At 46.9% G+C, this 10,395-nt stretch overlaps 1 protein-coding gene across 3 annotated transcripts in view; it reads left to right on the top strand.

Annotated features, from left to right (window-relative positions):
• The first annotated feature begins 665 nt into the window (after positions 1 to 665).
• The window catches only part of CLOCK (clock circadian regulator), a 125,035-nt gene continuing 115,305 nt past the window's right edge, over positions 666 to 10,395 (top strand). For all 3 annotated transcript variants that reach the window (XM_044299278.1, XM_044299271.1, XM_044299252.1), the window contains exon 1: positions 666 to 791. The gene's annotated coding sequence lies outside the window, so the exon portion shown is untranslated. The remainder of the gene's footprint in view (positions 792 to 10,395) is intronic.

Below are 10,395 nucleotides of genomic sequence, written 5' to 3'. Positions count from 1 at the left end.
ACTGTAATAATCAATTACCGAAGTTATTCAATGGAGTCATGCGTGACTTTGTGAATAACTTACGTCGGCTCATCAGAGCCCATACATTCTAATACCGTACAGAGACGGATCTCCGCACAGTATTATAATGAATCTTTTAGCGAAGAGACTTGGGAGGAGCATCTGACGCTCGCGTCGCTCATCTCTAGTTACAACTATCATTCCCAACTCCACTAAGTCGTTTTCGTGAACTTGGATACTTATACTGGTAACCTATGGCATCTCAAGGAGAACGTTACATCCAGCATAGTTGGATTTTTCCCACGCTGTGACCCCATCTATTACTATGGCTGCCCTGTGATATTTTGGCGCAGGAGACTTGTCGCACCAAAACCTGCCTAACCCTAATGGGAAAACAAGCCTCACTTGTGGCAGCTGTATGGACCCCAATTCTGCTGCTTGACGCTATGGCTACCCACACTGAGATGCCTAGTGTGCACTGCTGTCTACAGACACAGGACGAGACAGAAAAACGCGCCACAGCCATCACTGACAGGACAGGACTGGATTCTCCCAGCGCCGGGAGAAGACGTCACGTGCTCTCCCAAGCGCCTGCGCACTAGGACGTTTTCCCTGTCGTGTCCTAGGCTCTCCATGTAGCTGCTTCCTGGGCTGGGCTGCGCCTGCGCAGAGCTGTCGCATTAGTGATGGTGGTGGAGTGAGGAGCTCGCGGTGCGCAGACAGCAGGACTCAACAAGCAGGAGGCCGGGAGTGGTGAGCGGCGGGCGCGACAACCTGCTGCGGACCGAGCGGTGAGCTGTCAGGCTGTGTGCATGTTGTGTGATCCTCGTGTAACACTTGTGCTGCCGGGTAGGACACACCCCCTGACAGGAGACAACTTTCCTGCTGCTCCACCACAGCGCCCCACTGTGGCTGGGCAGCCATGGCACCTCACAGAGCGCCTGTCCCTCAGCTCTACCCAGTCAGCAGGGCAGCCCTGTGTGTGTGGGCACCGGGTCTGTGTCCATGAGGAAGGCCCGTGTGATATGTCCTCTTATTGCATCCCCCCAGTTATATCCCCTGTTGTACCATATGTCTATTGGTCTGTATATACTGGTATGTCATATCTATTGGTCTGTATATACTTGTATGTCATGTCTACTGCTCTATATACTGGTATATCATCTATTGGTCTGTATATACTGGTATGTCATCTATTGGTCTGTATATACTGGTATGTCATATCTACTGGTCTGTGTATACTGGTATGTCATGTCTACTGGTATGTCATGTCTACTGGTCTGTATATACTGGTATGTCATGTCTACTGGTCTGTATATACTGGTATGTCATGTCTACTGGTCTGTATATACTGGTATGTCATGTCTACTGGTCTGTATATACTGGTATGTCATGTCTACTGGTCTGTATATACTGGTATGTCATGTCTACTGGTCTGTATATACTGGTATGTCATGTCTACTGGTCTGTATATACTGGTATGTCATGTCTACTGGTCTGTATATACTGGTATGTCATGTCTACTGGTCTGTATATACTGGTATGTCATGTCTACTGGGCAGCAGACGTTACAGAAGTTTCCTGGGTACCTGCTGGTGATGTTGTGTTGTGTGTGTGTGTATTATCAGTGTATAGTACATTGTAATCTTTTCTGCCTGTTTGTGCTGTGGGTCTGGTAGTGACATGGTGAGCCGTCAGTGTACTATTCATGGCCTGTAGGGGGCAGTATGTGGACCTTCTATATAACATGGTTTACATCTGCTGATACGTAGAATAGAAACTTGCAGTTGTTAGTTATTGTTATGCTGGTCTCTCGTGGCCCCCTTTTTTTTTTTTTTCCCCTCATATTTCAGGTCCTGATGGAAATGACTGATCATTTATTTTACGCACTTACGGTGTATAGCGCTGACATATTCCGCAGCTCTGTACAGACATTATCATCACTCTCCGTCCCCAATGGCATACATTGTTGGGGTGTGGGAGGAAACCACACAAACACGGGGAGAACATACCGACTCCATGCAGATGATGTTCTTGGTCGGATTTGAACCCAGGACCCCAGCGCTGCACGGCACCGGTGTTAACCCCCGAGACTCCATGCTGTCATGAGGTTATCTGCTTGGAATTGCGGCCTTGATTTTTATTTTTGTCCAGGATTTTTTTAACTGATGACCTGTCCTCTGTCCACAACATTTTCCAGTCCCAGCAATATGGATGAGATATTCCGAGATATTATGAGAAGAAACTGCAGCAGAAATATTTTAAGGCGAGGGCTACACGGCGATATGTGTCGCGTGACTTCTTGTCGCAGAACAGTCGCTCAACATCTTTTGTACTGTTAGTCAATGGTGTCGCAGTGCGATATGCTATGACTGCAACATGACAGTCGCAAAAAGTCCATCCAAGTCGGATTTCTGTGCGCCTGTCGCTTTGAGAGTTGCAGTGCGACACCATTGACTATCACTACGAGAAATGTCGCAGTGTAGTTGTACCCTTTTTGTTGCGCAACACATGTTTCCGCGTAGACTTGTAATGAAAGTCATAAGTAAAAGAAAATACATTATACTTTTTATTTTTTTTCACTCTTTTTCTCCCCTGGCGCTTGCCTGCTGCTCTCTGTACAACCCGGCCTCGTGGTGGCTGGTCCCATATGGACGTCATTGCTGGAGGCCGGATTGTTCAGTCACCGGCATGAGACAAGATAAGAACGCCTTTGAAACTCCAGGGGAGATGATGATGATGATTTTTTTTTTATTCTCATTACCTCTTTTGTGCGGGTGAAATCTGAAAGCAAATATTTGGAATTTACATGATTTGGTGAAGCTTGCCCTTAGTCCTTTGCAGCTACTTGAAGGGGTTTAATACAGATAGGTTAGGTCATCCGTTTCTGATTAGTGGCGTTTGACAAGGCAGTGATGCTCACAGTAGCGCTGCGCCCTCCTCTCAGCCTTTCCTATCCCAGTGATGTCACGTTAATCGGTCATGTGACCTAGAAGCAGCTCAGCCCCATAGACGTGAATGAGGCTGAGCGGATACCAGGCACAGTCGCTATACAATGTACGGCGCTGTGCTTGGTAAGTAGAGAGAAGGTCACGGCGCTCACAGGAGCGCTGGTGCCTTCCCAAACAGCTGATGAGCGGGGGGCTTGCATATCAGACCCCCACCTATCGGATACTGATGACTTATCCTGAGTTCATCAGTAATAACGTCTTGGAAAACCCTTTTATCTCCTTACAGTGTGGATGCCTCAGAAAGGCCCTATCTCTGCTTGCTGTGTTGATCTGACTGTGCATTGTATGTAATGTATAATGTCAATTAAGTGGTTTGCAGTAGAACGTCTCTTGTATGAATTGATTTCTGATTTGCGTTTGTCTTGCTTTTGCTGTTTTGTTACTCCGTCTACTAGACAAGCCGTTCAAATCTGCTAATGTGGAGGCCACACGGAGATAAGGCTACTTTCACACTGCTGTTTCTGGGTCCGCTTGTGAGATCCGTTTCAGGGCTCTCGCAAGCGGCCCAAAACAGATCAGTTCAGCCCCAATACATTCTGAATGGATAAGGATCCGCTCAGAATGCATCAGTTTGGCTCCGTTCCGCCTCCATTCCGCTTTGGAGGCGGACACCAAATCGCTGCTTGCAACATTTTGATGTCCGTCTGACGAAACTGAGCCAAACGGATCCGACATCACTTACAATGTAAGTCAATGGGGACGGATCCGTTTACATTGACACAATATTGGTGCACTTGTAAACGGATCCGTCCCCCATTTACTTTTAATGTAAAGTCAGGACGGATCCATTTGACTTACACTTACGCTTAGACTTTTTTTGACTAACTATATGCAGACGGATTCATACTAAACGGATACCATAGTTTGCATTTATAGGTGCGGATCCGTCTGTGCAGATACCAGACGGATCCGCACCTAACGCAGGTGTGAAAGTAGCCTAACATGGCTTCTAGTTCTCAAAACGAAAACATGTGCCTAGAGATGGCACAGTAGGTAGACTCTAATTTTATCCAGGAGAGCAGCCCCCTGTGTTGGCATGAGGAGTATAAGTAAGGTTATGTGAACCCGTCGCCCAGCACGTGTCTGAGCCAGCACTGGTACAGCAAGGGTGGGAGACCTCCGAACTGGTCAGGGGGTGTATGGACTATGGATATGTGAGGAGAACAAGGCTAATGGTCCAGGACAATGAGCTCCACAGACTGAGAGTGTAAAAACAGAGGTTTCTCACTGCATTTTCTGGAAAAATGCAGGGTCTTTTTAGTGCAGCGTTTTGTGACCTAAAGCCATAAGTGGATTCGCAAGGAAGAGGAAATATAAAGGAAGGACGTATACTTCTCCTTCCTGCTGGATCTGCTATACTACAGTCTTCAGCTCAAAAAAAGGCATCCAAAAAGGGCAGTGGCGTTTAAAAAAACAAACAAAAAAAAACCTGCATGGAACCACCCTAAGGCCCCTTTCACCCGAGCGTGATGGATTGGCTCCCGATGCGTTCAGTGAAACTCGCACCATTCTACAAGCAAGTTCAGTCAGTTTTGTCTGCGATTTGCGCATGTGCAATGCGCTTTGATGCGTTTTTCACGCACGTGATAAAAAACGGAAGGTTTACAAACAACATCTCTTAGCAACCATCAGTGAAAAACGCATCGCACCAGCACTTGATCGCGGATGCGATGCGTTTTTCACTGAAGCCCCATTCACTTCTCTGGGGCCAGGGCTGCGTGAAAAACGCAGAATATAGAACATGCTGCGTTTTTCACGCAACGCAGAACTAATGCGTGAAAAAAAAAATGCTCATGTACACAGACCTATTGAAATGAATGGGTCAGGATTCGGTGCAGGTGCCATGCATTCACATCACGCATTGCACCCATACAGAAAACTTGCTCGTGTGAAAGGGGCCTAAGGGGACGGTCACACTGTGGTTTATGCCACTGTTATGTTGGCACAGACGAGTGGTGTCTGCCTGCAGTGGGAGGCTGCGCTGCGGTTTAAAGCTGCAACCTCACCGCTTGAATCTGTGGCGGGTGTCCGCTTACGGTTTAGCTCCATTCAGTGCCGCTCAGCTGCAAACGGGTCCGTGGCATCCAAAGTGGCCAACTGCAGCAGAAACCGCTGTGTGAACATACTCTTATACTAGTAATGGCAAAGTTTTCTGAATTACATGCGGAAAAACCGCAGCGTAATACAGTAGTACCAGCAAAGTGAATGAGATTTGACAAATTTGGACTTGGGACTTGTGTTAGGCCTCATTCACACGTCCATGATGAAATCTGTGATAAGATGGTCAGTGATTCATCCGTGAAGATTTCTGGGGAGAATCTGTATGTTTGTGCCGCGTGTCCGTTTTTGGCTGTCAGTGTGTCATCCGTGTTCCTCGGACACTGCACAGAGCATCTCCTCTTAATGGTCCATGAAACGCGGATTGCTCTAGATAGGTCATTAATATCAGATTGGCGGGGGCGGACACCCAGGACCCCTGTTTGAAGAGAAGGCCACGCTCCGTCTTCATTTGCAGCGGTGAGCAGGTGTAATTACATCTCAGCCGTCCCTATTCACTTCAATGGGAAGACTCCTTCCTAATCAAGTGAATACCGCAGAGCTGTCCGATAGACGCCATACTTGTAATTGCAGTTGCTGCGACGAGCAGGTTTACAGCAGGCTATGGATAAGGAAAATTAACAGAGGCTCGTTTGCAGGCTCACTTTACATCTGACTATGAAAATGATGGGAATGCGCTTACCTTAACCAGAACAGTTTGAAGAGTGGGCTGTACTTCTATACCACTCAGCGAGCGGTGTCCTCTGGCGGCTCTGCGGGTAACTGCCGACCGTCTGTTCAAATCAAAGAAAATGGAAGAAAAACGGGACCTCTGTAGTGGCACTCTACTGGCTGGCACCCAGCAGCCCCACCGATCAGCGCCCAGACTAGCGCAGCTTTCCCTTTATTGTTTACCTGCTCGCCATCGCAACTGCAAAGTACGGATACTGGCCGTGTGGATCCCGCAACTTCTTGTAGAAATGTCGATTCTTGCCCTCAAAATGAACAAGAATAGGAAATGTTCTATCATTTGCCTTGTGGGTGAATGGAAGTGGACGGCACATGAATGACATCCTTGTGCTGTCAGCCCCATAGAAATGCATGGGTCTTTCTGCAATCTGCAAAAAATGCGTATCGGATACGGCGTGCAAATACGTTCATGTGCTTGAAGCCTTAAAATGAGTTATACTGAAGCTTTCCCTGTAAAACTATATATTGGGGCTCATTCACACGGCCATTGTTGTTTTGAGATCCGCAAAAACGCGAATACCACCCTTTTGCATTCCATATTTTGCGGAACAGAACATCTGCCCCCTAATAGAACAGTCCTATCCTTGTCTGAAATGCGGACAAGGATGAAAGGGAGAAATGTTCTATTGTTTTGCGGAACAGCGATTTGGACATACGAAAACTGAAAGCACATGGAGTCGTTTAGTTTTTTTGGGTGGCCCCATTGAAGTGAATGTGTTCCGCATACGGGCTGCATAAAATACGGAATGGACGTGGAAAAAAAATATGTTCGTGTGCATGAGCCCTAAGTCTGCTCAGCTTTTTTAGCTCCTTGCAGGTTACTCTGCGTTTCCTTGAAGTTTTTGCTGACTGTGCACATATTACAGGGAGCGCGCTCCTCACCCAGCTCTCCGCAGTGACTGACGGGCTGGTGTGTATCTACAGTTACTGTGTTATATGACTGCTCATATCAACCTAACTGTCCCTATAATATAAGGCATTTCAGGTGACAGGAGCTAACAACACAACAGTTTTATTACTGTGTATTGTGGCAACAAGCTGGATATATCACCTATGGGCGTAGATAAGTCTGCCGTGTTTTATAATACCAGCAAAGCAGGCGAGATATTAGAGGGCGTCCGTCAGCAGATTTGTGCCTATGACACTGGCTGACCTGTTACATGAGCACTTGGCAGCTGAAGGCCTCTGTGTTGGTCCCATGTTCATATGTCTCTGCATTACTGAGAATAATTATGTTAGATGCAAAATTACCTATTGTTTAAATCACTTTTTTATGTTTAACACATTTTTAAGCAGTTTTTTATTTTTTATTTTCCATGTCAATATCTATATTTTAACAAAAACGATAAAATCCTGCAGTTTTCGCACTGGCCCCTAAGCCTAATAATGGGCGCCACTTCTTGGTCTGTACAGATCACTTTACTGCATTCATTCTAATCCTGCCTGTAATGATATCACCTCTGTGTATAGATAAGACAGGATCCACCAGTCACAATAGGTGATTGTCACATCTTATCTATTCTTTCCTTGTACAATGATCTCTGCACAGGGCACAGAACATGCCTAGAAAGCCCCCATAGAAGTCATTGAGGTCCCCTCCTGACCATTGTGTCTATGGACCATGCCTTGTAAATGCTGTAAAGCTACTTTCACACTAGCGTTTCTAGTGCAGTATAAGGGCTCTTTCACACTTGCGTTGTTCTTTTCCGGCATAGAGTCCCGTAGTCGTATGCCGGAAGAATCCTGATCAGTTTTATCCTAATGCATTCTGAATGGAGGGAAATCCGTTCAGGATGCATCAGGATGTCTTCAGTTCAGGACCGGAACGTTTTTTGGCCGGAAAAAATACCACAGCATGCTGCGCTTTTTGCTCCGGCCAAAAATCCTGAACACTTGCCGCAAGGCCGGATCCGGAATTAATGCCCATTGAAAGGCATTAATCCGGATCTGTCCTTAAGCTAAACGTCGTTTCGGCGCATTGCCGGATCCGACGTTTAGCTTTTTCTGAATGGTTACCATGGCTGCCAGGACGCTAAAGTCCTGGTAGCTATGGTAAAGTGTAGTGGGGAGCGGGGGAGCAGCATACTTACCGTCCGTGCGGCTCCCGGGGCGCTTCAGAGTGACGTCAGGGCGCCCCACGCGCATGGATCACGTGATCGCATGGCACGTCATCCATGCGCATGGGGCGCTCTGACGTCATTCTGGAGCGCCCTGGGAGCCGCACGGACGGTAAGTATACTGCTCCCCCGCTCCCCACTACTACTATGGCACCCAGGACTTTAATAGCGTCCTGGCTGCCATAGTAACACTGAACGCATTTTGAAGACGGATCCGTCTTCAAATGCTTTCAGTTCACTTGCGTTTTTCCGCATCCGGCGCGTAATTCCGGCAAATGGAGTACACGACGGATCCGGACAACGCAAGTGTGAAAGAGCCCTTAGAATGTATTGGCTCCGATGAGCCGAAGTTAGTTCTTTGCTAAGTCTAGCGAAACTGATTTGTACTGTAATAAAAAACATTTCCCGAACTCGGGTTCGGTTCCAAGATACCACTTGGAACTGAATCCAAGTTCGGGAAATGTTTTTTTTTTTTTTTTACCATACCGGTACAAGAAGCAATAACTTCGGCTCATCTGAGCCAATCCATTCTAATACTGTACAGCGCTCCTGCTCCGTACAGTATTAGAACCAAGTTGTATGCAAATCGACTTCGGATGTTTCATCCGAAGTGGATTCGCTCATCTCTACTGATGACCTGTCCTGACGATAGGTCATTGGTAAAAATCTCATAAAACCTCTTTAACTTTTCAATGATACTCTAAATGATTGAAATACATTTTTTTTTCCCTGCAGGCCCTTTCACTTGAATGAATGAATCTTGCAGGGAAAAAGGACAAAGACAGAACATGTTGACATTTTCTCTGCATGGACTGAGTGTCCATGTGGGAAGTAGCCCGTGTGAATGTACCCGTTCTGTGTTCAGTATGGGCACTGTCCGTTGTAAACATGGACATCGCACATCTGAAAGCTGCATTGCCCTGTGTGGGCCTAGCGTATTTGTACTGCTCTGCAGGCCTGTAACCAACCAGGGTATCTACATGGATTACGAGTTGGACAAGAACCTCAGCACTTATTGATTCATAGCGGGCATGCTGAATCGGTTATATCCACACGCCACAACCCCCCCCTCCCCCCCCGAATCGCTATGGGCACATGTAGGTACCCTAATGGAACAGCAGGTAGAGGAAGAATGGCAGCTGAATTACCTAGGAGAAGTGTGTGCACCAGCAGGTACAGCGATCTGCCTCTTTAGAATTCTCACTAGATATGTCCCTACTGTGGCGGTTTTCCAGCGTACCCGCCTTTGCCTCAGGGAGCTGGAGGCCCTGCCATATAGGAGAGGAAGACGCGTAGGAAGAATGAGAAACTACCCTGAAAAAATGCTCACCTTTGTTCACCTTATACGCCTTATGCTAATATAAAGTAGTAATCCGATAATGGCGACGCTGCCGCAAATTTTCTCTGTCTCCCCGCAGTAACAGTCAAATTTTTAGGGATTTTCTACTCCATATATAAATGTACGCTCTCAATGTCAGAGCCACTGCTTGATGCCAATGATATGGTAATGTGGCGTTGATGGACTTACCAGCACTGAATGTCTAAGGCCCCTTTCACACAGGCGAGAATTCCGTGTGGGTGCAATGTGTGAGGTGAACGCATTGCACCCGCACTGAATCCGGACCCATTCACTTCAATGGGGCTGTGGACATGAATGGTGATTTTCACGCATCAATTGTGCGTTGCGTGAAAATCGCAGCATGTTCTATATTCAGCGTTTTTCACGCAACGCAGGCCCCATAGAAGTAAATGGGTCTGCGTGAAAGTTGCAAGCAAGTGCGGATGCGGTGCGATTTTCACGCATGGTTGCTAGGAGATGATCGGGATGAGCGACCCCATTAAAGTCTAATCACTGTATTATTTTCCCTTATAACATGCATAGTACAATAGGGCTGGAGGGGTTAAAAAAGAAATGAACTCACCTCATCCTGTTGTTCGCGCAGCCGGCATGTCTTCTTTCTTCTGTCATGACCTGCAAAAGGACCTTTGATGACGTAATCGCGCTCACCACGTGGTGAGCCCGGTGACATTAGCGCAGGTCCTGCTGAATGAAGATAGAAGATTTCTATCTTCATTTAGCAGGACCTGCGCTGATGTCATCACGTGGTGAGCGTGCTTACGTCATCAAAGGTCCTTTTACAGGTCCTGAAAGAAGACGGCTGCGCGATCAAGTGGTCAAGGTGAGTTAACTTTTTAACCCCTTTAATGGACAATTTATCTAGCATTCTGTATTAAGAGTGCTATTATTTTCCCTTATAACCATGTTATAAGGAAAAATAATAAAATGGATAGAACACCAAACCTGAGTCCGGGTCTGGGTACCACATTCAGTTTTTTCTCACGCCCGTGCAAAATGCATTGCACTCGCGCAGAAAAAACTTGCGCGGGTTTCCCGCAATGCACACGCGATGCATCCGGAGCAAATCCGAGATGCCCGTGTGAAAGAGGCCTAAGTGAGGGGTCACCCCTTGGCAGATTAG

This window comes from Bufo gargarizans, chromosome 1, assembly GCF_014858855.1.
Source record: "Bufo gargarizans isolate SCDJY-AF-19 chromosome 1, ASM1485885v1, whole genome shotgun sequence".
Taxonomy (NCBI): Eukaryota; Metazoa; Chordata; class Amphibia; order Anura; family Bufonidae; genus Bufo; species Bufo gargarizans.
Note: the sequence above shows the minus strand (reverse complement) of the source record. Positions and strands in the feature narration are given on the sequence as shown.